The sequence below is a fragment of the Halyomorpha halys genome, unplaced genomic scaffold (assembly GCF_000696795.3).
Source record: "Halyomorpha halys isolate HHAL.00 unplaced genomic scaffold, Hhal_1.1 Scaffold1353.1, whole genome shotgun sequence".
NCBI classification, from domain to species: domain Eukaryota; kingdom Metazoa; phylum Arthropoda; class Insecta; order Hemiptera; family Pentatomidae; genus Halyomorpha; species Halyomorpha halys.
In genome coordinates, this window is record NW_027115991.1 from 159,240 (window position 1) to 187,011 (window position 27,772).

Below are 27,772 nucleotides of genomic sequence, written 5' to 3' on the forward strand. Positions count from 1 at the left end.
TTTTCTAATAAATGAACAATTAAAAATCTATTTATCAATAACTCTAATATTTTTTAAATACCTCTGAACTTAATTACAAATAAAATATTTATTAAAATTAATTCAAGGTAAATAATAAACACTTCTACAAATGGTCACTGGTGCATAGGTAGTAGCTGTGAATTATTTTATCTAGAATTATTTTCCAGTGAAAATTTTATTTTCTGAAAAAAAAAAAAAAAAACTAAACTAAACAGAAAACACCTAAGAAAATAAATTAAAATTATTATTTTTTTTTTTGTTTGTGGGGGGGGGGCATTTTCAATATTTTGTCCATATAAGGAGTTAATGAAACAAATGATGTTATTTTCAAAAAATAATATGTACAAAAACTTAAGTTTCTGTTTCTGAAATGACGGTACAACAAAATGGAATAGAATTTTTTTTCATTTGCTATAAGGGAAATTGTGTAATCCGTGTCGTACAGATTTACAGGTTACGTACGATTACATCGCTCTTAGGGGACAACGAACGTTCTCAAAGACCGGCGGCAACAGATGCCCCAACTGCATCATCAATAGAAAATAATCCACTATTCATTTCTTGTGAGATAACATAAAAATTTGCCGTATCGGAAGCGAGTATAGTTTTCTGCATGTTGACACCATCAACCGTTACGATGGTGTGTTATATACATTCGCCATGCGACGGGCATCAGGGGAACCGCCGGCTGAAACGTGCCACATCTGTCGTACCCGCCAGGATCGACGAAATAAAAAACCGTCATCCGGTATTTCGAAGACTTGGGATGATGGAAGATATAAATACAAAAAAGAAAATGAATCAGAAAGTTTTAAAGAAAACGCACCAAGTATATACATCGTTAGATAAAAACAAATCTGACAAAACATTTCGAAACTTTTTTTTTCTAAAAAAAAAAAAAAATGAGAAATTTACGGTTTGAAAAGTGAGACCAGATATTGAAAATAAATTGTCGATGGTTTTTGTTACGTTTATTTTTTCACAATAAATAACCTTTTTGAGTTAGGATTCATATCCAGTAACCTCCTCTTCATGGAGGTGAGTTTATTTTCTCAAGATAAATTCATGGATTTTTCTAGTTTTTAATTCAAAACTATTCAGTCGGTGAAGATTTTAAATTTAAAAAGCAGCAACTCCTGACTCAGACGAGAACAGTTATCGTTTATTGTCAATATCATAAAAGATAATACTTCTATTCACGTTTACTACATTCCAGTCAAAATCAATCACACTTGTTGAAAAGCATGGTCTCACTTTAAGGTAAAAATATAACAAAAAATAGTTTTTTCAAAACAATTAAACAGTTTTCACACCATTTAGTTTATTTAAAAATTGTAAAAAAATTAAAAATTAAATTAGATAAAATTTTTTATATTTTCATATATTTTTTCATTGACATGACAGCCCGTGGAGATCCAAACCCTCGCGCGATGTACTAAGAAATACATCGCGCGTTTCCTGACGTGATTTTCATAGGGTGGGTCCGTCACTCTCACGTCTATTTTTGTGAGTGCCACCCATTGGCAGACGGACCTCACAAATGCCCGGGGGGAGATTGTGAGTAAGTATTGCGTAATTTTATGCTTGAAAAAATTCCGGGTAGGGCCGGGCTCGAGAACTCGGAATCTATGTGTTGGCAGACAGACGCGTTACCACGCTGCTACCGTCACCAGTCACATTATATTTTCATTTACATTTTTAAATTCTTCGTGGCTCATGTTCCATAGAAATGTATGGTCAGGAATCAATCTAATTCGTAACTCATATCCAGATTCAGTGAACCTTGACATGCTTAACACAATAACAATTACTTAAGGCTTATAAGGTTTAATAAAGTTCACAACCAAAATCTCTTCTTTACCACAACCGAGAACCGAACAGAAAATGCTCATGGAGGGGTAGCGATTAAATCATCCACCGATAGTGTTGGTGTATCAGGCTGTTCAGATCCTAGGAAAATATTTTACAGATTTTAGATTTCACCAGCATGTGGCGTATTACGTAGTAAGATTTAAGCTACACTAGTAAGCTGCAAGAAAAATACCCCTTAAAAACTTCCTGTTTATGTTAAAATAGTCCGGGTAGTGCGTAGCAGAATGCGAATAAAGAAGTAAGTGTACTTGATGTTTGGACACTTCTGCTCGTGTCGGAGTGCAAGGGTTTGTCAAGTGCCGTCTCGAAACTTCTTGGAAAGATAAGACGGTGACCGGAAGAAGTTACAACAACAACCCTGTGTTCTGCCAGGAGTACCAACGTACAGCAACCACCCAAACAATCATTTATCAATATCCCACTCTTCTTTGTTAAACTGACCAATAAACGTACCAAAACTTGGGTATCATTTGGGTAGAAATCATGTAAATGCAGACCAGAAACGATACAAGTGAGTCCAAAACACAGTTGTACTACCAACATCTAAAATAAGAATGGGGTTTCTAAATCTATTGGTTTCTGACGTCTCCTTTATTACCTGATAATCCTGGAAAGAAGTTGAGTCTGAAAAGAACGAAATCTTCTCCTCTAGATATGTTATTGGAGTTCTATCACTCGGTAGTTTCTCCACATATCTGTATCATGCCATCGTAAAACTCAAATGAAATGTACTTATTGTATATAACAGGAGTGGCCAACGTTTCTGTATATAAGATCTACCTTTTATCTTTAAGCGTGTTGCGATCGACTTGTAATAGGAGTAGTCTAAAGGGGAAGAAGGGGTGTGAAATGTACACTATGTTTACACACAGTTTTGCACGCTATGTTTCAGTATCAGGGGCATTCCTGCGAGGTATGGGTGGATAAGTAATGTATATGTTCAAAACTATTTTTCATTTTTTAAATCAATAATTAAGTTTTCGAGATATAGGCTCATGGAGAAAATAGATTTCCAGGCCCAACTTTTGATAGAAGCATTCCGTCCATGAGTTACTTAATAAATTCGTTTTTCCGACACTTTTTCGAAATAGATTTTTACTAACATAAAATTCAATTTAACTGCAATGTATAAGTTGTTGTTCTACTTGTTCGTAAATATGAAAAAGTCGTTATAAAGCTGCGGCTAGTAAGTATGGTATAGCTGATAATGTTACTCCAATATTACACTTTCGGTTATTTTTTTTTTTTGATTCAGGAAAATGTATCATGAAAGAATAACTTACTTCTTGTTAATCTACCAATAGCTTGCTGAGTATACATCGTACTAAAATATAGATATACGGCTTATCGATCTACGTAAAAAACAACAATAATTTTTAAAGGGCCAAAAAACTCACATTCAGGGGAATTAAAAGAACATAGATAGTTAATAACTTATAATCCATATGAAATATGTCTCATTGCTTGAAAGTTTTGTCTTCTACAATCGCTTCAAAGTCCATGGTACTCGGAATTCAACCCCAGACATTGCAAGCAATCGACCCTAAACCCAAATTGGCCTCGCGATCGTCCGGTCGACTTGGCCACCCCTGGTATATATTTTTAATACAGTTGTAAATATTAATAAATGAATTAAAAAAAAAAAGAAAAATACTTCTGATTTTTGTTACAGTAAAATATTTAATTAATTAATTACATTGTCAGTTATAATTAGTTAATCGATTATTTCTAATTTAATACTTTTGTAATTAGTTAATAGTTCTTTCTATTTTAATTGCAGTTCTTGAAAATAACAGCAATTCGTTGAGGAGGCGATAGGTATACCTAGATGGGACACAAATCCCCACTTCTTTGGTTTGACAGATTGTAGTTCCCCCTTATAGTATTTCCCTCCTTCATGGGTTTCAATAAAAATTAAAATCCTTTTGAAAAATGAAGTAGTGCGATAAATAATTTCTAAAATCCTTTTATGCATTGAATATTTTTGTTTTACAATGGTGTAGGGTAGAGACAAGAACCGGAAAACATTGGAAAGTTCCATGCTATCTAATCAAGACAGTCTCTTCCGATACAACCGTGAAGAATGCACGTAGTGATATCTTCCCTCTACAAATGTCACTCAGAAAGGTTACATATGCATGTGTCATATAGTGTTGTAGGCATGTTTCCTTTAACTTTCTACTTTCTTCAAGACATTCGAATAAATATGAAAGAAATATACATTCATGTAAAAATGTCTCTAATGTAAACATTGCATACAATACGTAACAGTCACTTATGTCAACTTTAGAAATAACAAATTAACAAATAACAATACCTTTAAGTCAAATTTAGAAATATAAAATTGTTAAAAACTATCGTCTGCAATGTAGGTATTTAATGGTGACATTCACAGAACTTACTGTCACTTGTCTGGACAATTTAACTATCCATATTTCCAATAGATCACTAAGTTAGTAAAAACTCACTACAGATAAAAATGTATTTAAAGTTACGAATAATACTCACGTGAATCTTAGAAATGCTTATGCACTTCAAAATGTTCATAAGCACATGTCCTTTTGTTTGCATTTAAAATTATAAATTACTTTCTTCCTTCATTTTTATATGTTTCGGATGTCATAATTACAAATTTAAAAATATTGTAAAAAAAATGCCCATTACGTACCTCAATCTCCATGAAAAGAAAACGAAATATATGTACACCGGAGGAGCCAGACCTCAGGAAAGACAAGTTGTCGTAGGAAGCTGTATCTTTGAGAGTGTGGAGTTTACATACCTTGGATCTCAGGTTACAGCAATAAATAATGTTTCCACTGAAATAAAGCGAAGGATCACAGCAGCTAACCGATGCTGTTTTGTTCCGTTGAAACAGTTCTGGAGCAAGCTCATTAGCAGGAAAACTAAGGTCCATTTATAGGTAAGGAAAGCTGGAGAAGAAGAAGAAATAAGGAACTCTATGAACTGTTCCAGGATATAGACATTATGACCTTTGTTAGTCTGGGACGCCTTGGGTGGACAGAACATGTTGCACGGATGAGTTCCGACGAAATGCCTAAAAGAGTCATGGAAGAAGAAATTCATTGTTCAAGAAGATTCGGACTGCCCAATCTTCGGTGGGTGGATGGCGTGGTACAAGACGCACGAGACCTCCTTGGAGTCCGAAATTGGAAGGCAGCAGCCCAAAACCGAGTCGAATGGTGGAGGCTCATAGAGGAGGCCAGGACCCATTGCATGGTTGTAATAAAAATAAGAACACAAATAGACGCTTTAGTAGGAAAATAAAAAAAACTATTTAATGTTTTCGTGTATGTAACAATACTAAGTAAACACGACATGCCCTATTACTATCTTATTTAAAAAAAAAAAAAATCGTGAATGTGAACATCAAAACAGAAAATAATACTGAAAGTATTGGCAACATCGCAAAATTTAACTCATCAGAAGAAATAAATGAATTAAAACAAGCCAAAGAGTAAAAGTGACAAATTCCAAATTAGCTTTGGTTTCTACCGACCTATACCTAAACAAAGTTGCGCTTCAATTCAGACAAAAGAAGAAAAATTTTCTTTCAAATAGTTTAATGTTAGAATTACACTCCCTCATGTTGGAAAAAAATTGAACATTTTGAAATAAAATAAGGGAGTGAGTTTTTCTAAGTTTTTTTTTTTTTTTTTTTTTTTTTTTTAAATTACTAAAATCCGTTTAAATATGAAAAAGAACATGGAATCTAAACACTTTTAGCATCTCTCATTGAAAAATATGAGTCAACACAAAAATTCACCTGTTATTCTGAAGTGAGGAAGCGAAATGGTAATAGACCACAGTGCAGTTTCCCTACAAAGACTGCCTCTGCAGAACCGAAGCTAGCGACTGAGGGTCTAGCTGGTGGTCTAGAACAATCCAAGAGACTGCTACCCACTATCGTATTTTCCACCCCTAGCCATGTTTCCCTCACAAATATATTTTTTGAGGAAATAAAGGAAAAACTGGACGTACAGTTTTTATTTTATTTCTTTTTACTGACTACGATAAATAATGAGGCATATTTCTAATCCAATCCTCATGCAATAACAGACTAAAGCAGTTAGTAAAGTGAAACAAAGAATCCATTGTAGATCGAAAACCAATTTTTAAAATGCCTTGCCGAGGGGACGGACATGGTGAGGGAATGAAATTTTTTATTGACTACTTATAAATCTATTTAGGAGATATAATGTAGCTATCAAAGAATATAATGTAAAACAAAAGGAGTATAATAGTTCTTATGTTTTTCCAAAAACTGGCGCACACGTTAGAGTTTGAAAATGGACCATATGTATGATTTGCACATTTTCAGATGATGATCCAGATAATAATAACAAAAAAAAACAGGAAATACTTTGTATATCAGTAAAGTTTATATGATTGTTATGGACAATCAATACTGTTTTGTATTAAAGGTTAAAAAAATAAATAAATAAAACCATAAGGTACTAACTTCTAATAAAATAAAATATACACAATTAACAAGAAAGAGCACCAAATTAAAAAAAAAATAGTGACTCATTTTAATTTAGTTTTATTGTACTAAAAAATATTTCGTCACATTTGAGAAACCTTGTGGTTGGTAATAGCTTTTCAACAAGGACGCTTCCGAAATCCTTTATGTGAGACAAGGCTTCCCGCCCCCCTTGCATGACTAACCGAGATTACGGAATCACAAATTATATACTACGGCATATTATTTATTAATAATGATTAATTAATAGTCTTTAAAAATGAACGTGAATAGTTTGTAACCACTCATGATACCAACCTCCAAAACTATGAAAATGCAACGAATAAGAATAAGATATGAAAGCCCATCCATCATTCCTAGGCGTGAGCAAAGGGGAGCCACGGCTCCCCCCTAGATTTTCGGTATGGATTAAAAAAAAATAGTGAAACATGATACAATTAGGAAGGTAACTTCCGTTTAGAGCAATGATAATCAATTCCCAGTATGTGTATTTCAAATAAGTCAAGTAACATATTTTACAGAAATTTCATTCTAGAAAACGATTTTAACCTAGAATTGAGAGTTTTTATGAATAATAAATTAATTCAACTAAAAAGTAACCATGAATTCGTTTCAACCATGACTCACACTGTTCACAAACGTGAGAAAGGTAACTGACCTGAATATAACGCCGAAAACATTCGGGTTGGAAATTAACAGCTATAAAACTCAAATTAGGAGGGCAGATACCAGAGCAGCAGATCCACTTTCTCTCCGAGGCCAAACTCCCAAGGAAGTCTCAACATTCCAATACGTTGGAAGCGCTACGTAGTTCTTACAAGCTTAGACGTAGATCATAATGTAGGTTATATAATATGGCAATCCCAACCGAATCCTTAAATTGTAAGGAATAATTTGGTAGCTGAAAGAAGACCCTGGTTTAAAAGCGTTATAACGAGATAGATGATAAGGCTAGTGATGTAACTGTGAATAAAAAGTTAAAGCTTGAAAACAATGGGGATGAGTGACCACAGTAATTATTAGTACAGTACCAGTTTCCTAAGAGATCCTTCAGTCTACACTCACCTTAGGAGTAAGGTAGAGGAACCTACTCCGTTTAGTGGCGAAATTATTTCGAATTAGCCACTTCATAATCTAAACCGTCTAAAAAAGGTTTGTTACCCGAAAACAAGTTAAACAAACCATAAATCATACTTCCAAAAAAAAAAATTTACACAATCAAAATTTACAAAGCTTTAGGATGCAAACTTCTAACCAATTATTCCTGGAACAACAAACTAAACCCAGTTTATCTTTACTAATGTGATAACAATCACTGTTACCACTCTTACTACAAAAAAAAACTGTATTGTATTCATAACTTTGTAAAGAGCAATATTTGTCGAGCAACGGTTCTACAAGGAGGTGATTTGTACAATATCACGCTCAACCGCCAGGTTTTTCCCCAACTAAGGGTGGCCATTTTATAGGGGCTAGGTATACTCCTAAGCCCACAGGAGTTTTATGGCTAAAAAGGAGGAATGTACATTAATATTCGTATGCATAATACGCTGAAATCATAAACTTTAAATTCCTTTCCGGCTTTAATTATCCCACAATCTCTAGAACAAAATGATGAAAATGTTACCTCATATTCGTCCCTTTAGTATAATACTGAAAACTGCTCTATTTAATTTCTCTGTCGATCTTAAGAATGTAAGAACGTACGAGGCCAGGTCCTTTCTATATTTTATCTGTGCACCTCTTATACGGTCTGCAAAACTTTAGTTGCGGTTAGTGGTTAGATGGTGGTATCCTGGGTGGTTAACGAGAGGGTTCTAAGAGGCAACCTTTACATAGGTCGTATATTATACTATGCTATTGTAGTAATTCATCATAAGTTAATAAAATTAAAAAAATAAACATCTTTTAAAACCCATAGGACAATAAGATCCTGCGATTACCGTCCCTCATCGCTATTGGATCACCGAGATTATTGGTTATTCTTTTCCGAGATTATTCTCTTCATAGCAAGAAGATTTCTACGAATTTCCAAATATTCCTCTTTGGAACTCAACAAAAAAAAAGATTGCCGAAGATGGTGTATCATAAACCACAAAAATAAATTTGGAAAATGTGTTAACACACTAACGCCACAGAAAAAAAAAAAAAACAGTTACCAACAAAGTAAATAACTAAGAAAGAACTATATTGAAAATAATGAAGAAAAATCAAAATTAAAAATAAATTCAGCTTTATTTATATATAACAAGACAAAAAAGGTTGCGTAACTAATATCTTCAAAGAGATTGACTAAGTTAGAAAAGAAGGACAAAGTAAAAAACAGTGCAAAGTAAATGCTGAAATACACTGTATATGTGCTATTTTAATTTTTATTCTGTTCTTTTCTTTTTTGTAACGTTTTGAGAGAGTGGCATTCGCTTGCGACACTCCTACCATACAATAGCGGCACTCAGTTTAGGAAGTAACGAAGTAATGAAGTCTAGTAACGTGTTTAATTTCTCAAAAAACACAATCGAAAAGATGTCGACAAGTAATGGTGTATTGGTACGTCTAGGCCGTTTTTAGCTAAGGGATTTAAGACTGTCGTGACTGCAGCGGGCCCGGTTCGAATCCGTACTGTGAGGTCGACTTTTAATTCTGTGGGGGTCCCACGACATGAAAACTTGACCCCCCTCCGTATGCTATAAATGACCAGGATGGGAGTCATATATAAAAAAAAAAAAAAATTCAACACGAGGAGGCCCCTCACCTCCGGACTCAAAATAGCTCCTTGAATGGATAGCTCATATGTAAAATTAAATATAACAGGTAACCTTAAAATACCAAAGGTAGTAAAAGGTAAGACACAACACGAATTACTTTTTCTTTTTTAACAGTAATGCACTTACTAATTCACTTTTTCGAAAAAAAAAAAAATTAAAAAAAAAATATATTAAAAAAAAAGGTTATTAGTAAGTCTAAGAGGACTAATTTTTTGTTTTATTATTATTTTATATATTTTTTCTTGTTTAGCATTATAATGCAAAAATAATAAAAAAACAAATTATTAATGAAAACTTATATTTGGTATAAAAATACAAACAATATTTATATTCCTGAATAACTTTATTTATTTTTTAAAACAGTCGGTTTAATTTTGAAAAATAACTTAGAGGATTGCTAATTAGTGGCATCATAATGAAAAATTAATATAGCATTGAGGAATATGAGACAACATGACAAATTTTAAGTGCAAGCACAACCTCAATGATTTACATCATCTTTATTTTTAATCTTTTATTTATATTTAGCAAAGGCAAACAGTTGGAAAATAATAATCCGATAATTTTAAGGTAGAAAAAAGTTAGGTGAAGCAACAGAGAAAAAAAAAATCAATAATTTAAATATAAATAATTAGTTTTAATTCTACAATTTAAGTTCCGAAGGATTTTTTTGGGAAAACTTTATTCTTTTTCTTTTCAGGAACTTATATCCTTCATTTTCCACCAAGTTGTAAAAATAAAAATATTTAAAATTAACATACAGTTACAATTAATAAATTTTATACTCCATTTAAATAAAAAAAAAATTTCACTTATACATATAAATAATTTAATATTTATATATACATCCATTCACTAATTTATAACTATTTACAATTCTAAAATGTTCTGAGATTAATTTAAATTTCCTAGTTATCTTTATTTATTATTTTATTTTTATTTAGTGCTGTCCCAAAAATGGTTTGCCTAAAAATATTTTTACAATTGTAAATCATTTTTATTTCAAAAAATCAAACCTTCTCGTAGTCCTAATTGTAAAAACTTACATGTAATCAGCAAAAATTAATGTATGATTTAATATTATTTTTTTAAGGGACCTCTTAATAAAAAAAAATCCCAAACTCTTCTACAACTGTCCTTCATGCTGGATAATATACTTAATAATAGATGAAGATTCACTTTTTAGGAGAAAACGGATCACAAGAAGCAAAAACTTTCTCTTTTGACTCAATGATATGAAAAGTGCAGACCACAAGGTATTGTGTCACGATGATTCAGCTATCTCACCCCGAGACGTAAAGCGTAAAATAATCGATATATTCCTTGAGTAATATGATGTCTATCGACTAGTTAAGATGAATCATTTTTGTATAATTCAGAGGCCATATTAATAGTTAGTTAATGTTGTGATTAATTGTAAGCGGTGTCAGAGGAAAATGTCGCCACCCCCTTATTTAGGTATTTCAATTTAAAAGACTAAATTACTGTATACTTTAGTTTTTTAAAGATCTAAAGAATTTTTTGGAAAGAACAATCATATTCATCAAATGAGGAGAAGATATAGGGGTGCGGTGGGTGTGACTAGACAAATATGTATAGTCAAACATTGGGGGTATTCATGATGTTTAGTAAAATGTAAAATATTTTACCATGTTAAATGTTATAAATAAAGGATTGTGAACAGCCCTCTTTAAAGTCATGTTAAATGGTAAATGCATAAGAGCTCCTAGCGGATTTTCTGGGCAACTTGTTTTATAACCTTTCCTTCCTAAACTTCATGCTATTGTTTACTTATAACTTTTAATTAAAGTAATTTATAATAACATGCCTAAATTAAGTTAAAAGTGGAAGTTGTGTGAACGTTTGGCTACTGAGTACCTTGTCGATCTTCTAACTTGTGAGAAACAGAATCAAGATGAGCTAATTGACAACTGACATTATTATTATTGTCACCCATTCCTTTATCAGTTATAAAAACATCCAAAACGATACTAACACAAAAAAAAAACTAACTAAGAGTAAGTAATCTAACACAACAAACAAAAGATGAGCTCAGCTGGTCTGTTGCGTGACGTCATTCTCCATTTAACAAACCTTAGTAACAGACTCTCAAACATGTTGTATGTTATACCGTTTTAACATGGTAAAAGAAGGAAATATTTCTCCATTTAACATGAGTTTTTCCATTTAACATGTTAAACTAAAGATCATGAATGCCCCTATTGTAAGAAGATAAAGACTATATGAGAAAGTATAGCATGCTATAGTATAACCTTTATTTTCTTATAATACTTCATTATACACGTCTTTCAACAATATTTATGTGTCTATAATGTTAGTTATTTTCTTATTATCTAAGCATTCTGTAATTCGTTTTATTCATTATGGTTGTTATCTATATACCTACAGTCAACTATTAACTCAAAATACAACTCATATTTATCGTGCATTCTACAGGTTACAAATAAAAGAGTCATAAAATGAAATGGTTCAATTTTTTACAATTATTATTATTTATGGTAAAAGTTTGCCACCACCTCCGTATTACGCCATTGGTAAAAGAGTCCGTAAATACGTTTCATACTAATTTGCCAATTGTTTTATCAAAAAATAAAATAAAAATCATTAAGAACTATCATAAAATGGTTTATTATTTGAATTAATTAATTTTTATTATCTTTTATATTATATTAGTAAATAATTTTTCGATTTTACCTTTTTTGGAACGTAAAACCTCAAGTTGTGAGGGTGTTTATTTTTTTTCTTAGCCAATTACGAAGGTTCATTATTTGAAATAATAAACCAAATCTAAGTCTAATGCACTGCATTTTTTTTTTTTTTTTTTTAATTTTTACTTTTTCTACATAAATGACTGAGATATGACAGCAGGAAACATAAAATCGACCGCCATTTTGAAACGAAAAGCCACAACAATAATGATGAGGAATTCCAAGGATCATAGTCAAGTGACTAATAACATTGGTGCCAAACCTCCAAAATATCGGTTCGGTAGTTTCGAGGAAAAGTCGTGGACAGATTTTTGTTTTATTAGATTTTTGGATGCTACATTGAACGTAAAACCAAAAAATATGTGAAGATGGTAAGTTTTTTTTTTTCTTAGTTGATCAAAAAGGTTCTATCCAATCTAAGTTTTATAAAAATGGACTTTCTCTATAATAAACTTATTCAGTCAAGAGAATTTTTTCATAGTTACTCAAAATCATTGGTTAATACTATTCCAGGAATTTATGTATGTATATAATTGACCATAAAAATTAAATATAAGAAGATGGTCAGAGTTGCGGTAAAAAAAAAAAGAACAAATAGTTATAAACTATTTCTTCTTTTTTTTAACCGCAACCCTGACTATTTTCTTATATTTATATTCCAGGAATTCTTCACTTGTTTTTACTTGTTCAGGTTTTTTTTTTTTTTAGGTTGAATTTGACTCTACATGTTGCATCGTTTTACAACAGATTTCTCAGTTTTAATCAACAAATTAAATAAGGATAAAAATTAAAAAAGATTGGCATCTACATGTATATAATATGAGAAATTTACTTCAAGCATTAAATTTAATACAATAATAATCAACAAGAGTAAACCTGAAATTTGTGCAGGAAAACCTCAAATCGTTCAAATCTATGAAGACACCTCAAAACATACGTATTTTCCATGATACGAATTTCTGTCGATTTTTAGTTGGATTTGAAACTCGGAAACATAAAATACAATTGGACGAAAATCCGTTTTTTCATTATAAGTAAGGCTTATAGGAAGAGATAAAAAAATATTCACCAAAGGACAAATTATTAAATAGCTGATTTCATGCAAGTTATTACATTACTTTGATTAAGACGAAATAGAGAAGTGAAATGAATAGAAAACCCCTTAACCTTGATAATGAGCGATAATGTTATTGATAACAGGTTTATACGTTTATTATTGCCCAGTGAAAATCTACCTTAGATAGTAGATGATAATAAGTATCAACCATGATATAAAACCGAGTCGGAATGTAATTCGGTTTTCATTTCATAATACTTCATTAAAATTATATGTTTAATCATTTATTTCATAAATTAATGGTAATGTAATGTAATAAATAAATTGTATCTTAAAGTATTTCTTTTTAAATATAGTCTGGTGTGTGTTTTTAATAGCCTAGTGTTTTAATAAATAAGTTTTATTTATTAAAAACTGTTTCAATAATTCAACTTGAAGAAATTATATCTATTAATATGTTAACACTCTTTTTTTTTATTTCTAGGTGGAATGTAATTAAAATATATGACGATTTCAACTATATCTTCATTGTGTGAAAAACCCTTAACTTTTCAAGAATGGTTAAAATTTAAGGATTGTATTTCAAAATAGTACTAATTGTCACCAAATGCATTAAATTAAACCTCCATAAGGTTCCTTACCTCCATCGAAATAAAAAAACACGAAGTTCCTTTAATCACCAACAGTTCTTTGGTATCTAAATATAAAATGTAGAGGGTGGAGGGTGTTATAGGGAAGAAATAATAATATATTAGATTCACTTTTATCATGATTATTTATACATGAAGAACTACACAAACCAAAATGAGGAGACTAAAACAACATCATAAACGTAAAAATAGATAAAATAAAAGAATGAAACACATAAACAGATAACGCACGAGGGATGTCCACAAATAACAGACGTTTTGGCCTATCGTGGCGATGGATGGGGGTAGAGCCGCCATCTTGGTGTCCGAACGTACCTACATTCAGTACGCATCCAGCTGTTGTAAAGTGAGGACTGTGCGTTCCTCATTTTGCTCTCTGTGATTCGTTAAAATGCGCCCTGCAATAGAAAATCCAGCCACTTGTTAAGTGTTATCTGTGATTCGGATTTTGTTGGCTTTAAACAACAAGCCAATCGTCAGCTTTGTGATATTTAAGGGCAATAAAAATAAATATCAATGAAAAAATTCGTGAAAACCGTCGTTTCATAATTACAAAACTGTCGGAACATTTTCCCCAACTTACACAGAGTTAGGTGCATCAAATTGTGTTGGAGAAGCTTGGTTACCACAAATTTTGTGCTCAGTAATAAGACCATAAAAAAAAGAGGTGGCTGCACCACTGACCTTCCTCCTAAAATACAGCACAAATGGTAATGCAGTATCGTAACCGAGGACGGGACTTGAGTGGAGCATGTCGACTGTGAAACAAAACTGCAGTCGATGGAATGGGCGCAACCACATTCTCCCAAGAAACCACGAAAGTGTTTGCAAACGCTGTCAGCAAGAAAGGTCTTGCCTACAGTGTTTTATGACTCCAAGGGAATGCTTCACGTTGATTTTCTGGAACGTTGAGCAACAATCAACTCAGAAAGGTATAGTGAAACACTAAGAAAGTTACGATGCGCCATACAAAATAAGCGTCAGGGAAAACTTAGCTTGGTGCTAAGTTTTCCCTGACGCTTATTTTGGTTATGCTAATGCTATTGTTGGTTTTTCACGACAACGCACGTCCACACCCGGCCAATCGTACCCGGGCAATCTTGGATGGTTTTGGATGGGAGGTGTTCGACCATCCACCACACAGCCCGGATTTGGCGCCGAGATTTTACCAACTCTTTCCAGCAATGAAAAAAATGGCTCGATAACAACGCTTTGATACTGACGGCGAACTGCATGCCGGTGTAAACTAGTGGTTTAAATCGCAGGCGGCAGATTTCTACAGAGAAGGTATTGAAAAACTTGTGCTACGGTATGATAAATGTCTCAATTTGAATGGCGATGAAGTAGAAGAATAGCTTACCTTACAAATGTATATAATAAACTTTGAGTTTTTCAATTTGTGAATTGTTTATTTCAAAACGTCTGTAACCTTCTGTACAGCTATATACAATTTTTTTTGTATATAAAATAGTCAATAACTAACCAGAAAAGGGGTATGAGTCTCCTAGATTATTATGAAAAACGTTTAGGTGTTTTAGGCAATTAAATATTAGACACGTGACAATATTAGAGGCTTACAGTATTTCAACTAAAAGAACTGCAAAAAAATCGGGAAGTCTGCGTGAGCGAAAAACATTAAAAATGTATCCTTTATACCGCTTCATTGATTAAATATAAGTACACTTGATAAAAAATATATAAAAAAATAACTATTTTATTTAGTTTTTGACGCATTCAATAAATTGTAACATAGATTGTGGTTACTTTTTGATAACCCTATACTATACTAACCCGATACTAGCTTAGAGGGATTAGAGCTAGAGGGTATAGTAAAGAAAGAACCCTGTCTACGGTAATATCTTTAACGAAACACGCCCATTTCGAAATAAAACCAAAACTTAATTGTTTGTCAGATTTGCCACTATTCAAACAAAGTAGCGATGTCTTGTTCTGATAATGGTAGAAAAATGAGTTCAGCCAAGCGAAAAAAAAAAAAAAAAAAAAAAAAGAAAGTCATACAGGATACAGGTTTACATACGGCTTGAACCTAATTTTAATGAAAATCGAGAATAAAAAAGTTTTGAAAAAGACCATTCTTCATCCATCCCAAAAATCACTACTTTGAAGCCAATATTGGTATTTTTGGTGTATTTACCAAGCCTAATACTTGAATATATTGATGTCTTGATAATGGAGACAATTTGGTACTAAACCTTATTCTCCACCTTTATCAGAACCAGAGATTTAAAATGAAGAGTTTTTTGCACATGCAAACTTCCTCATTGCATCTGGGACCCCTGATATTGCCACGTGTTCAACATTTTAAGGCGGAGATTCACCAAAAAGTTTCATGAAAACCTAGAAGAAACTTGTTGATTTTTTGTTTATATGTATACATTTTATAAGAAAGTTTTTAGTGATCACCGTGTAATATTTTATTTTCCATAAGTTGTACCCCCTTAGTGTTTATATTTATATATTTATTCTTCGGAATAAATAATCTAATACGATAGAAATTGCAGAACACAAAATAACAGCACCTCCTTGAACTTCTTAGCCTTGACCTCAGTGCAAGAAAGTGACCAATGCCAGCCAAGAAATAGAAAGTTTTTAGGTTAGGTGAAATCTTTCTGTGAAGCTGTTCTGCTACACATACGGATTGATTGAATTTACTCAGATTATCTTAAGAATATAAATTAATTTACTTCAGAGCCTAAACAGGCGTAAGTTTGACATGAATTGAGCATTGTCAGAATTAGAGGTAGCAGGCAGAGGTTGCCTCCAGCATTAATGGTATATAGTTACTTTAAAGGTATTACTCACACATTTTTGTTAATTACAAAACAATACGTTAACACAATAAAGTTGCCTGTATTGCCATATTATTTTATTACCTCCAACATTCAATAATAAATATATGTTGGGTGCGAATTAGGATTTTATTATATAAGGTTAGATATACAATTATTCGTTAATATACATTAATATATAATATACTACCATTCTCTTGATTTAACAAACTATATGATTTGACGATATTACAGAACGCCAAACAGCATGCTGGTAAATAGTTCATGTTAATTGAAAATAGTTCAACACCTCCATATTTAGTCAAAATTGAGAAAGAAAACAACCAAATAATTTTATATCTATTCATGAAGCAAAATTTTAGTTAGCATTGCGGCTAAAGAGAAAGAAAAAAAGTTCAATAACAACAGATTGCTAAAAAAACTCAAGTGTGGACAGAAAAAAAAATTCCGATGTATTAGTGCATAATATCATGTATAAATAAATAAATATTTATATATGTATATATTTTTTTCTCTCCCACAATAACCCTGTGAGAGAGCAGTTTATTGTTTTTACAAGCATGTTCCATGATCTCGAGAGCATTTAGCCTGGTAAGAAACATAATAGTTTATAAACATTTTCATAACATATTTAGATATACATAATTATAGAAAAAATAATGGAAATATATGACTATAAAGAAAAACCAAAAATGAAAATAAAGAAAAAAATAAAAGTAAAGAAAATAAAAATTTGCAGTCAATGGGCCAAAAATAATGTGACTTTTTTTAGATGTAAGTTCTTCTTCGTACCTTTTATATAAAATATGTTGAGGCACAGGCCAGGACAGACCATCAATTGTCTTATTTGCTTGACTCTGTCCGATTCAAGCAATCTTCAGTTGTACAGTATATGTCCGAAATCCTGTACGACTGTAGACTGCTTGAAATCGACAGAGTCAAACTAATAAAACAAACAGGTGTTGATTATGCATGATTATTATTAATCTGTGCATTTTACACAAAAATTATACCATCTGTAGCAAAAAGCCACATTATTTTTGGCCGATTGACTGCCAATTGTAATTTTTCTCGATAGTAGTTCATATTTATTTTATTTTCATTTTTTGATTTATTGCTCTATATTTATATATACATACATACACAATATTTTTTTATTTGAGCGTTTGATGCGCGAATAATCAATTTAACTGGTATACATTTCTATAGCTATTGGTTTTCCTATCTCGTATAATGTTTATAAACATTTTCACGCAGAATTACTCAACATGACCTATTAAAATTAAGTTTACAATTTTTTTTATTTTTTGATATTTACAACTGTATAAAAAATACAAGTAAATTTGATCATAATGACATAATGATAATGATATGATACAGCATGTAGAGAAACTACCTAGTAGTAGAACTCTAAAAACATTTTACAATATAAGGTCATGAGGCCATCTTCTTTTCAGGCGCCTCGGAGGATTGCCAGGAATGGAAGAGGAAGCAAGGTTAGAAACTAGTGGGTTTGGGTGGTTAGGGAGTTTATAATGGAAGGAATGATAACGGGTTCGGGCTAGATCGGTTACATAGGAACATTTAGGTCTTTGTGGATGGTTTTATTAGTAACAAAATAAGGAGCATTGAGGATTTTACTAAGGATTTTGGATTGTAAGGATTGGATACGAGAGGAATTCGAAGGTTTAGTAGAGCCCCAAAGCTCAGCTCCGTATGTCCAGATGAGAACAAAAATTAAAATCAATTCTGATTTTTTGTTTTTCAAAAAATATCGCTTGCAGTTGCATCACAGAAAATTCGAGCCTCAGTAGTAATACAGTGAGGAAGCCCACAAAAAGTATAACAAGACATATGTTTCTTGTTACTGGAGCCCCAGGTCGTCCCTAACCTAAACCATTATACCTCAAATTTTTACTAAATGTCTACTAAAAACTAGTCTTCTTCTTACTTAGTTTGTTTTTAAATAGTTAATAAAATTAGTTTAATATCCGATTAGTGCATTAAAATCACCATTTGTCCAGAACAAAATAATACGAATATTTATTAAACTGTTTACTAATTGAAAACCAAATTCACTAATTTCAAAATAATTAGTAATTTACAAAAAAAAAATAGAAAGTGTAAGTTTTATTCTATGAGTTATAAATACGCATGTTATATTTGTGAACCTGCAAAATTAGTAAAACAAACAAATTTTAAAAATTTAACATGACGTGATCGTTAACAATCTTGAAACACGCGTATTAGAGATAAGATTGCCAGCTTTAATTTTATGAAGTATTAATGTTTTCATCTATTATTTAACTATGTTTAAAGTCCGTTTAACAGCGACATATATCAAAAAAATATACTTGAATATATGTTAATTATAAAAACAGCTTTTGATAATCTAGGTCGAAACATAATAGGAATAAAGATCTTTCAATTTTTTTTCAACAAGTTTTTATTTAATATCTTCCAAACATAACGCAAACTAAAAACATTTTTTCTCTATTCATAATACAAATAAAAGGTCTCGCAATTTTATTAATTTAGGAAATTTTCTATCATACGAGTATTTCAAGTATTATTTTGAAATAACATACCCTTAATTGAAGTCAGGTTAGTAAAATAACTTTTTTTCCCCTCTTATCCTCTTTTTAATATTCAAAAAACAAATACATACATACATTAAAAAATATTTTATTTTGGAAAACGTTTAATCGTTATTAAATTTAATTTTTTACGTTGAACTTAAATTTCTTCATAATAACAATTCTAGTTGTTTAACAGAAATTATTGTCGTTTTACACAAAGATTTTCCTTTTTTTTTTTTAACAACTTTAAAAAAAATTTATTTAATAATATATTGTGTATTATGTAATACCTGGAAACTCTCATATACCAGTCCATATTCGACATCGTATATATTAATTCACTCGATTTTGAATCAATCAAATTTGATATTTTCAATGAAATAACAGATATTTTGTTACAGATTTTGAAAGAGGGGCTAATATATGTATGTTTCAATTTTTTTTTAAGTTTGTGATACTTTATTTCTATTGCATAACATATTTTGGAATTACTTCTGCTATGTTATGTATATTACTTATGATTGATTCAGTGATAGGCAGTATGTCTCGAAATTTTATTCTAGATTATTTAATTTCATTAAAATAATTATAATATAAATTATGGTAGGGATGGGATGTTTACATAGCAAGTATTTTTTTTCTTTATGTTTGTTTTATTAAAGTTCATACTCGATATGTTCCTAGTATTTTCGAATTTTTTTTTTATATGTATAATGTATTGTAATGTATGAACATACATTTTATAATCTTTAATAATCTCAATTAAATACTAAAATCAATGTCTTTTATTTATAATTCATTTTTAATACGATAAATATTAGATAAGGCCCTTTGATTTGATTATTTAATTATTTCTTTTACGGATCTAAAGTGAAATTTTAAGTTTGTCTTCAGAATGATACATATTTTCTACATCTGTTCAGAGAATATTCCTATTGCCTCCTGAAAATAATTATTTTTACTACCGACCGTTTCGATTTAATTCACGGAGGTGAGTGTAGAGTCATCACGTGCGTTGCACATGTTACCAGCTATACAACTAAGATGTATATATATATCCTAATCGGACTTCATTGCAATATTGGTGTAGTAAGACTCAAAATACCGTCAAAACACGTCCTTTTCATATATAGTTCATAACGAATTAATTTTCCCCTGTAACACAGATTTTTGGTGACTAATAATGATAAATTATTCATAATTTATTATTGTTTTACATTCTAGAGTATATAATATAATGATTCGACATAAAAACAAAATTTATACTAAAAGAAATCAAAATCTAAGGAATATCAATGCTCTTCTACACCACCGTTGAAATCACTGCCTGTATAGGACACTTAACGATTCCCATAAAAATAATTTACAAAATTCATGCATGCCTTATTTGATTTAGTCTGATATAATAAAAGTATAAAGTAATCCAGCAACCATTCATGTAAAAAGTCATTAATATTGTTTTGTTTTCGATAAAATAGTAAAAGATACAAACATCATTTAAATGATAAAAATCACACCTAAGTTATATAGACGTATAACGTCAGGTTTATGATATAATGAAGATCTTGAAGAGTTTTCCTATATTGTGTACTTAATAATTTTTTTAATTAAATTAAAAAACTATAAACTTATTTCTACCATACCTAAATATTGTAAGTTAATAAGAATCCTTGACAACCATTAAATTAATTAAATTCTAATAAAAATAAAATACAAAATATTTTAACAAGTTTACTACGGACTATTAAGCATTTGCATTCTTGCCTAGGGCGCCAACAATGAGTTATCTCATATTTTTTACAAAGCAACAACTTGTAGTGGGCGTCCTAGGAAAGCTCTCGAAAGTGTTAAAAAAATACCATCATTGAAATAGGACTGTGTGTGGTTAAAGAGAAAATAATGAAACTAGGATTTTTTATTTCCTAAACCATTAATAAATCAATAATCAAATTTTCACCCCATTCATTGATATTTTGCAGAACAAAAAAATGATGATAAAATCTCTCAAAATAATTTCGATAGATACATCGGAAGTTACAGGAAGTAGATGTTTTGGACAAGAGCCAAAAACGTGACGTACATAGAGGATATGTAGCATCTCTATTTCCCGTCAACACTATATGAATTATTAATCATTTGTTATACTTATAACAAACTATTTTGTATTTAAGCATATACTAACAATTAAAAACTTATCATTAGAGTGGATTAACGAATTCTTAAATAATAAATACATAACACACACTTTTATAATTCGAGAAAATATTTAAAATAGATATAAAATTATTATAAAGAAATTTTCGAACAATGAGGTTGATAGCAATGAAAAATTTAATTTAAAGTAATAAAAAAAAATTATAAACAGAGCCGAATATTCTAAAACAGTGGTTCCCAAACAAACCCTTGTTGGGTCGACACCCATGTGCTGCACAACAAAGCCAACTAATTTTGGGTCAAGTGAATTTTACCTTTTTGCCTATGAAGCTCATATAAATGAATTAAGAAATATTAGTTTTTACCTCTTCTCCCACAATCTTTGAGGAAATTCCTTGAATCGTGTGAACGAAATAACAGAAACAAGATATACCCATTAAGAAAAAAAGTCTGAACAATGGATTTTTTTTTTTTTAATATCTTTATTGAAATTTACAACTATATATTGCATAATACATTTAGTAAATATGATCTTAGTTAAAATGGAGTGTTACAGGCGTGTAGAGCAACTACCCATCGGTAGCACTCTAATGACATTTTACATTAGCTGGTCTCGTGGCCATCTTCTTTTCAGGCGCCTCGGAGGATTGTCAGGAATGGAAGAGGATGCAAGGTTAGAAACTAGGGGGTTTGAGTGGTTAGGGAGTTTATAATGGAAGAAGTGATAACCGGTTCGGGCTAGATAGGTTTGACAATGGATATTATTAAAATAATTTAAATAACGAATAAAATGAGCATTAATAATTACAAATGTTCACTTAGATAATAAAACTACATTCAGTTTTATATCTGTACCGAATGGCCACAACCTTTCGCAATAAGCAGTTAAAATCATGCCAAAAGTAACAGATAAATATTGGGTAATAGAGGAAGTCTATGGATTGTCTAAATCCAGGACATGGAAGACACCTTTAAGGATGCAAGGAAATGCTACGCAGTCACCTCTCCCATTGTCTCGCCACAATATCGTTTGATAACGGGATGATTGTATCAGCTAGATCAAACATAAATGGTTTTTCACAAGTGCTATTAATTGCCCTTCGATATTAACATCTAACAATGGTTGATGACTTTTTATTTTACTAGGTTACTAACGGTTCCTATCCAAGGATCCAATAGGTTCCATCTTAGGCGCAAGTATCTGTAGAAGGCTTAGTGGCACTATTTAAGTCTTTCCAGATCCTTTTCTTTTGTAAAGTTTTATATTTATACACACATACAGACACTGATAGTATAGAGTAGTTAAGTATAGAGAAAGCAACAAGTCCGAATATTATTCTGATGAAACGTTTTTTAAATATTTTTATTTTAACTTTGGTAATAAAATTAATTGGTAGCAATAATATTTTTCTGAACGTGAATCATTTTATGCTATGCATGCCTATCCTATTATTATCATTATTGCTGTCGAGAAAAACTGAAAATCTGAAGATTTATTATTGGGAATAAAAAAAAAAAACCCACCATACTGGGCGGGTTTCAATTCTAACCCAACGATATTAGCTATATTATATTACACAACAATCAATCTTATCAAGAAAAAGTATCTTAGTCAGTAATTAATACACTATTTATAATCAAGTCATAACTTGTTTTCACTTTTTTTATTTTATATCTATTCTAGGAATATTTGTAAACTAAATTTTTTTTCTATTTCAAATCAACATGCAAGATGGATAAGTAGATGTATTTATAATGAAAATAGTGCCCTTGAACAAGTTTATTTTTAAATTCAAATATAAAAAATAAAAAAATAATTTTATTTTTGCAAAAAATAATATAATTATTCACAAAGTAATTATATTATTTTTTGCAAAAATAAACTAGCACTGAGATCCTAACGGAGTTTCCATGCCAACCTTTCCTGATACTGAAAAAACTTTTTAAAGTGATTTCCTGGGTATCCAGGCATGTTGTACAGGTCTAAACTCTTATGGACATTTACTCGCCAACAGAGAACCACAGAATCGCTCAGAGAATTGAAAGTTTTTCGAACAGAAGAATATTAAAACATCCTAAAGCATTCAAAACCTTCCTTACAATAAAATCCACCTGTACATGTCTGTCGTCAGTATTCCGGGTACTGTAAAGCAAATGTTATTTTTTTTTTCTGGTTTTATATTTTTAATTAGTTTTACAAGACCCTTCTCGTCGATAAGAAACTAGAAACAATTAAAAAATACATTCACGATCTCTGTTCCTCAATATTTACATAAATCTATAAATAGGTTCTGTTAAGAGGTATGAGGAAAAGGATTCCTTGAGACATCCTATTAAAAACAGCAAAGATATTTTGGAATAAAATTTTTCTGCTAAGATAATATAAAAATTCTCATTAAAATACAACAAATGTTAGACTAAATGAATTATATTTTTCATAATATAAAAAACAGTGAACACTCATCTTCGATTTATGTTCGAAATGAAAAGTTTTGAGTGCATGACTATAATTTTTAAATAATGAACAAACTATAATTATAAAAATGAAAATATATATGAATAACTTTATTAGAATAAATAAAATATTGAGAGGCCTCCAAAATTTATCTGCTCAATATCAATTGCCGATTATTTTACTATATCAGTCGCTTTAAATCGACAAATTGTCTTTGGATTATTTCCTTAGCTGATGTGCTATGTAAAAATTAATTACTCATTTAATGTTAATGTCTAAAAATCTAATTGAATTATTCTAAGCGTGAACAAACGTGTTATATCAATTCCAAACTTGATACACAACTAATAAAAATTAAGTTAAAAATCAAATAAAGGGATGAAATATTGAGTAATATAAAAATTGTATGTAGATGGACATTTTAAACAAGTGCAATGTGTACATGCTTTCTGTCTGATTATTGTAAATAAATAATCTTAAAAAAAAATTCAACACTATTATTAAAAATTATGTTTAGTGATTAATTGAGCTAATTTATTTAGTAAAATCAATCAAAGAAAATAAGCATTATAAATATTTCTATAATGAACCTATTTTGACTTTCGGTTTTTGATTACGCACAGTTCAATTCATTTCAAAAGTAAAATTTATCGCATTGCTATTTCAAAATTCCTAACAGATTTTTTTAGAGTTCATAACATAATGATACTAATAGTTAAAAAAAATCTAGTCTTTTAAATTTTTAATCATCAATGACGAGCTATAATATATTTATTTATTTGACACTGACCTATGACATCAGGATGTTCTTATGCAAACCTTCAGCAATCAATGACTCCATTCATTTTTCAAAAGGACGTTCTGAAACAAAATATATTCATTTCATTCTCTAGATATCATAAAATCATATATATTTTTTATACACCTAATTTAATAAAAGTATTTTTTAAAATTAGTTTTCCTTTTTGCGATTAATTAAGGAAATATTTTGAGTGAGGAAACTTGAAAATTGCATATCAAGAAGCGCAAATATTAATCAGAAAAGGAATATATAATTTCATTAATCATATAAAAACCCGTTGAGCAAAAAGAAAATGATATTAATATATTTAATTCGATAAAATCATATTTAATATATTCTATATATGTACATAAATTTCATTAACGGAAATACGAATACATGTACATGTGAATTTATTTCAGGGAGAATCACTAGAACAGTGAAATACTCTATAACTTCTTAATGGTCCAATAATGAAACTATATATAAGCTTGATAAAGTTAATAATAATGAAAAAAGGTATAATATTAAATTGAATTAGGTATAAATGAAAATAAAAATAAAAATCTATAATAATAAATAAGTCATTAAAAAACCAATGAATATCAAATTTTAAGATACGAAAATATTAGTTAGTTAATGGTAGTGGTATAATTCTGGAGTTTCTGAATGACTAAGATTTCGTCAAAGACATTTTTTCCTTGTTTCATTTTTCCTCTGAAATTTACGTCCCTACTTTTTGTTTATTTTCCTCATCGAAAATTTTTTTTTAAATTGGTTTTGGTTTTTATTTTTTATTTAGATACAGGGACAAAAATTTTTAGTTAAATAATATTAATAATAATGAATATTCTGGGAGAATATTTACTTTAAAAATAAAAAAAATAGTAAAAGTTATTGGCCAAGGATTATTTCCTCTTAGATCTTAGGTTCAGGTAACTGGTGAAGGTCCCAGGTAGTGGTGGTAGGTAACTTTTGGGACATTTCAACAAGGCAACACTTGAACCAAAGAACCAGTGAATGATTTGCCATGTGTGTTTATAAAAATACAACCAATGATTTAGAACAAAGTAGTACCATAATATAAACAATTATCCATAACAATAAAAATGTAAATTCTTCATTGAAAATTTTCTAGTTCTTATTTCTTGAAATTTACAAGGGTACAGAAAATAAAAATACGAGTAACTTTGATGTGAATCGTATTTCGTATAATTACTTGATACAAACTCGTGGAGAAGTTACCCATTGGTAGCATTCTAATAACATTTCTACATTAAAAGGTCTCAAGGCCATTGCATTAAAAATAATAATTAAATGGTGGGTAGAATAAACTTTTATGAAGTATTGTTTTAATATTCGAATACAAAATTGTTTTTAAAAATGTCTTATGGTTTATATAACTGAAAAAGCATTAGAACATCTGAAGAAAAATAAAAAATTTAAACAATTGTTATTTGAGTGAAAACAAAGGACATATCCATTGTCTCATATTTAAAAATTATACACAACTTTAAGAGGTAAACCATTAGCATCGATTTTTCAACATGAAATTGTTAAATATTTTTTACTTATGTTTCGTAGTACTGGCGATTTTTTTTTTCATAAATGTAAGTTGTGTTTTAAACCTCATATTGCCTAGGAAAATGAGAAGACTGACCCATGGACCAAAATATTTAGAGTTCCGACAATAGAACATATCAATTTTTTTTTTCTATTAAAAAAATATATTAAGAATAATACTTAATATGCTTCTCTAATTTAGCAACAAAACTTTTTTTGAAAGTGAAATGCGGTGAAAACCGAATTCGGATCCGTACATTAAATCTTCCACGACAGTTTTCCCATATCATAGTAATTATTAAATAAAAAATCCTATGAAAAATGAAAAAAAAAATTGAGTATAATCAGTTCGTAAAAGTAGTGATAACAAGACAGTTTATAAATTTATGTTTAAGTTTTTATACAGTAACTGGTCATGAATTTTGCTTGTTTGAATACGTGTCGGTTATTCCTTTTGACAACTTGAAATAATATGATTTACATTTGTAAGGCGGTTTTAAACAATTGAAGTCATTTACAAAGGAAACTTTGGCAATCTCAACATATCTTTTATAAACATACTTTACGTGTAGAGTTGAATGTTTTTTTTTTTTATACTATTCATTTACTATACGGTTCAGTTATAAGTAAGTGTTAATTATAAATTAAGTAATTTAATTTGAAGAAATATAAATATACGAACAAGTTATATACTAGGAAAAGATCAATCAGTTATTAAAATAACCTCCTGATTGAAGAAATCGTATGAATTTATAAAAATAAAAAAAAGTGTAAATAACAATCAAATCAAAATTCAATGAAACCAGGATGATTGCTGTTAAATGCTACGAAAGCTAAAGAAAGAAAGAAATTCAAAGTTAAGTTGACATGTCTTCGAAATTGATAAATATTTCTACAGCATATAGAACTGAAGAAATCAAATCTGAAATTGAACGAATCATAAAATGTGTCTAAGACCAATCAGAGAACTAAGGCGGAAAGAGGACACCACTGGCTTGACTCACAGTGTTGACACAATAATAAGAAAGTTAATGAATATCTGTACAACATACGATACACAAAAGCTGATTGGTACCTCAATTATTGATACGGTACAATGACATGCATAAATCTGAAAATGACAAATTACAGCTTACGACATTAAATTACAACTTCGTATACAAAGTTTACAACTTGTGTTATTATATAAAATCGCTGCTCGGACTAAAGTAAAGTTTTAGCTTTCTACATCATTGCAAATATTAAAAAAAAAATACTCGTCATTGGTTCGAAAAAAACACAGAGGAGTCAATAACCATGCAGTCCATACTTCAATAATTAATAGACTGTATCATCATCGAACTAAATTTAAAAAATATTTACAAACTACAAATACCCATTTCTATTCCGTGAACTTTGAATGTTTCATTTTTATAAAGATTATGTCTATAATATATTAGCTATGTAGGGTTATTAAATGAATTCGACGAAAAGATTGGTATATGAAAAACAATGGGGTTGTAAGTTTGTACTACTCACCAAAGAGCGGTGCCGGGTCCGCTGCCAGAAAGCAGCACACCACACTTCACCACCCGAGCTGCTAGCCACTACTAACGGGTACCCACTCCCCTCCACCTCCTCCATTCTTCTTCCTAGATCTCGGTTTCTCATTGCTTTCTTTGTCTTCTATTGCCACTTTTTTTTTTTTTAAGCTTTAGTATTCGTGAGTGTTTCTTTATTCTGATATTTAAAGCGCCATTCTCAAGTTTTAATTTCATTCCACCTTTGATTGGCATAGATATTTTCAACTAAACAAGAGAGTATAAAATTTATGAGTAGGGACAGGGTTTTTATGA

At 30.3% G+C, this 27,772-nt stretch overlaps 1 protein-coding gene across 1 annotated transcript in view; it reads right to left on the reverse strand.

Moving 5' to 3' along the window:
* LOC106689409 (uncharacterized) overlaps positions 1-27,544 on the reverse strand; it is a 119,099-nt gene extending 91,555 nt beyond the window's left edge. The window contains exons 1-2 of the mRNA XM_067052926.1: positions 27,456-27,544; positions 24,384-24,454 (exon numbers count right to left, since the gene is read on the reverse strand). The gene's annotated coding sequence lies outside the window, so the exon portion shown is untranslated. The remainder of the gene's footprint in view (positions 1-24,383; positions 24,455-27,455) is intronic.
* Between the last annotated feature and the right edge of the window lie 228 nt (positions 27,545-27,772).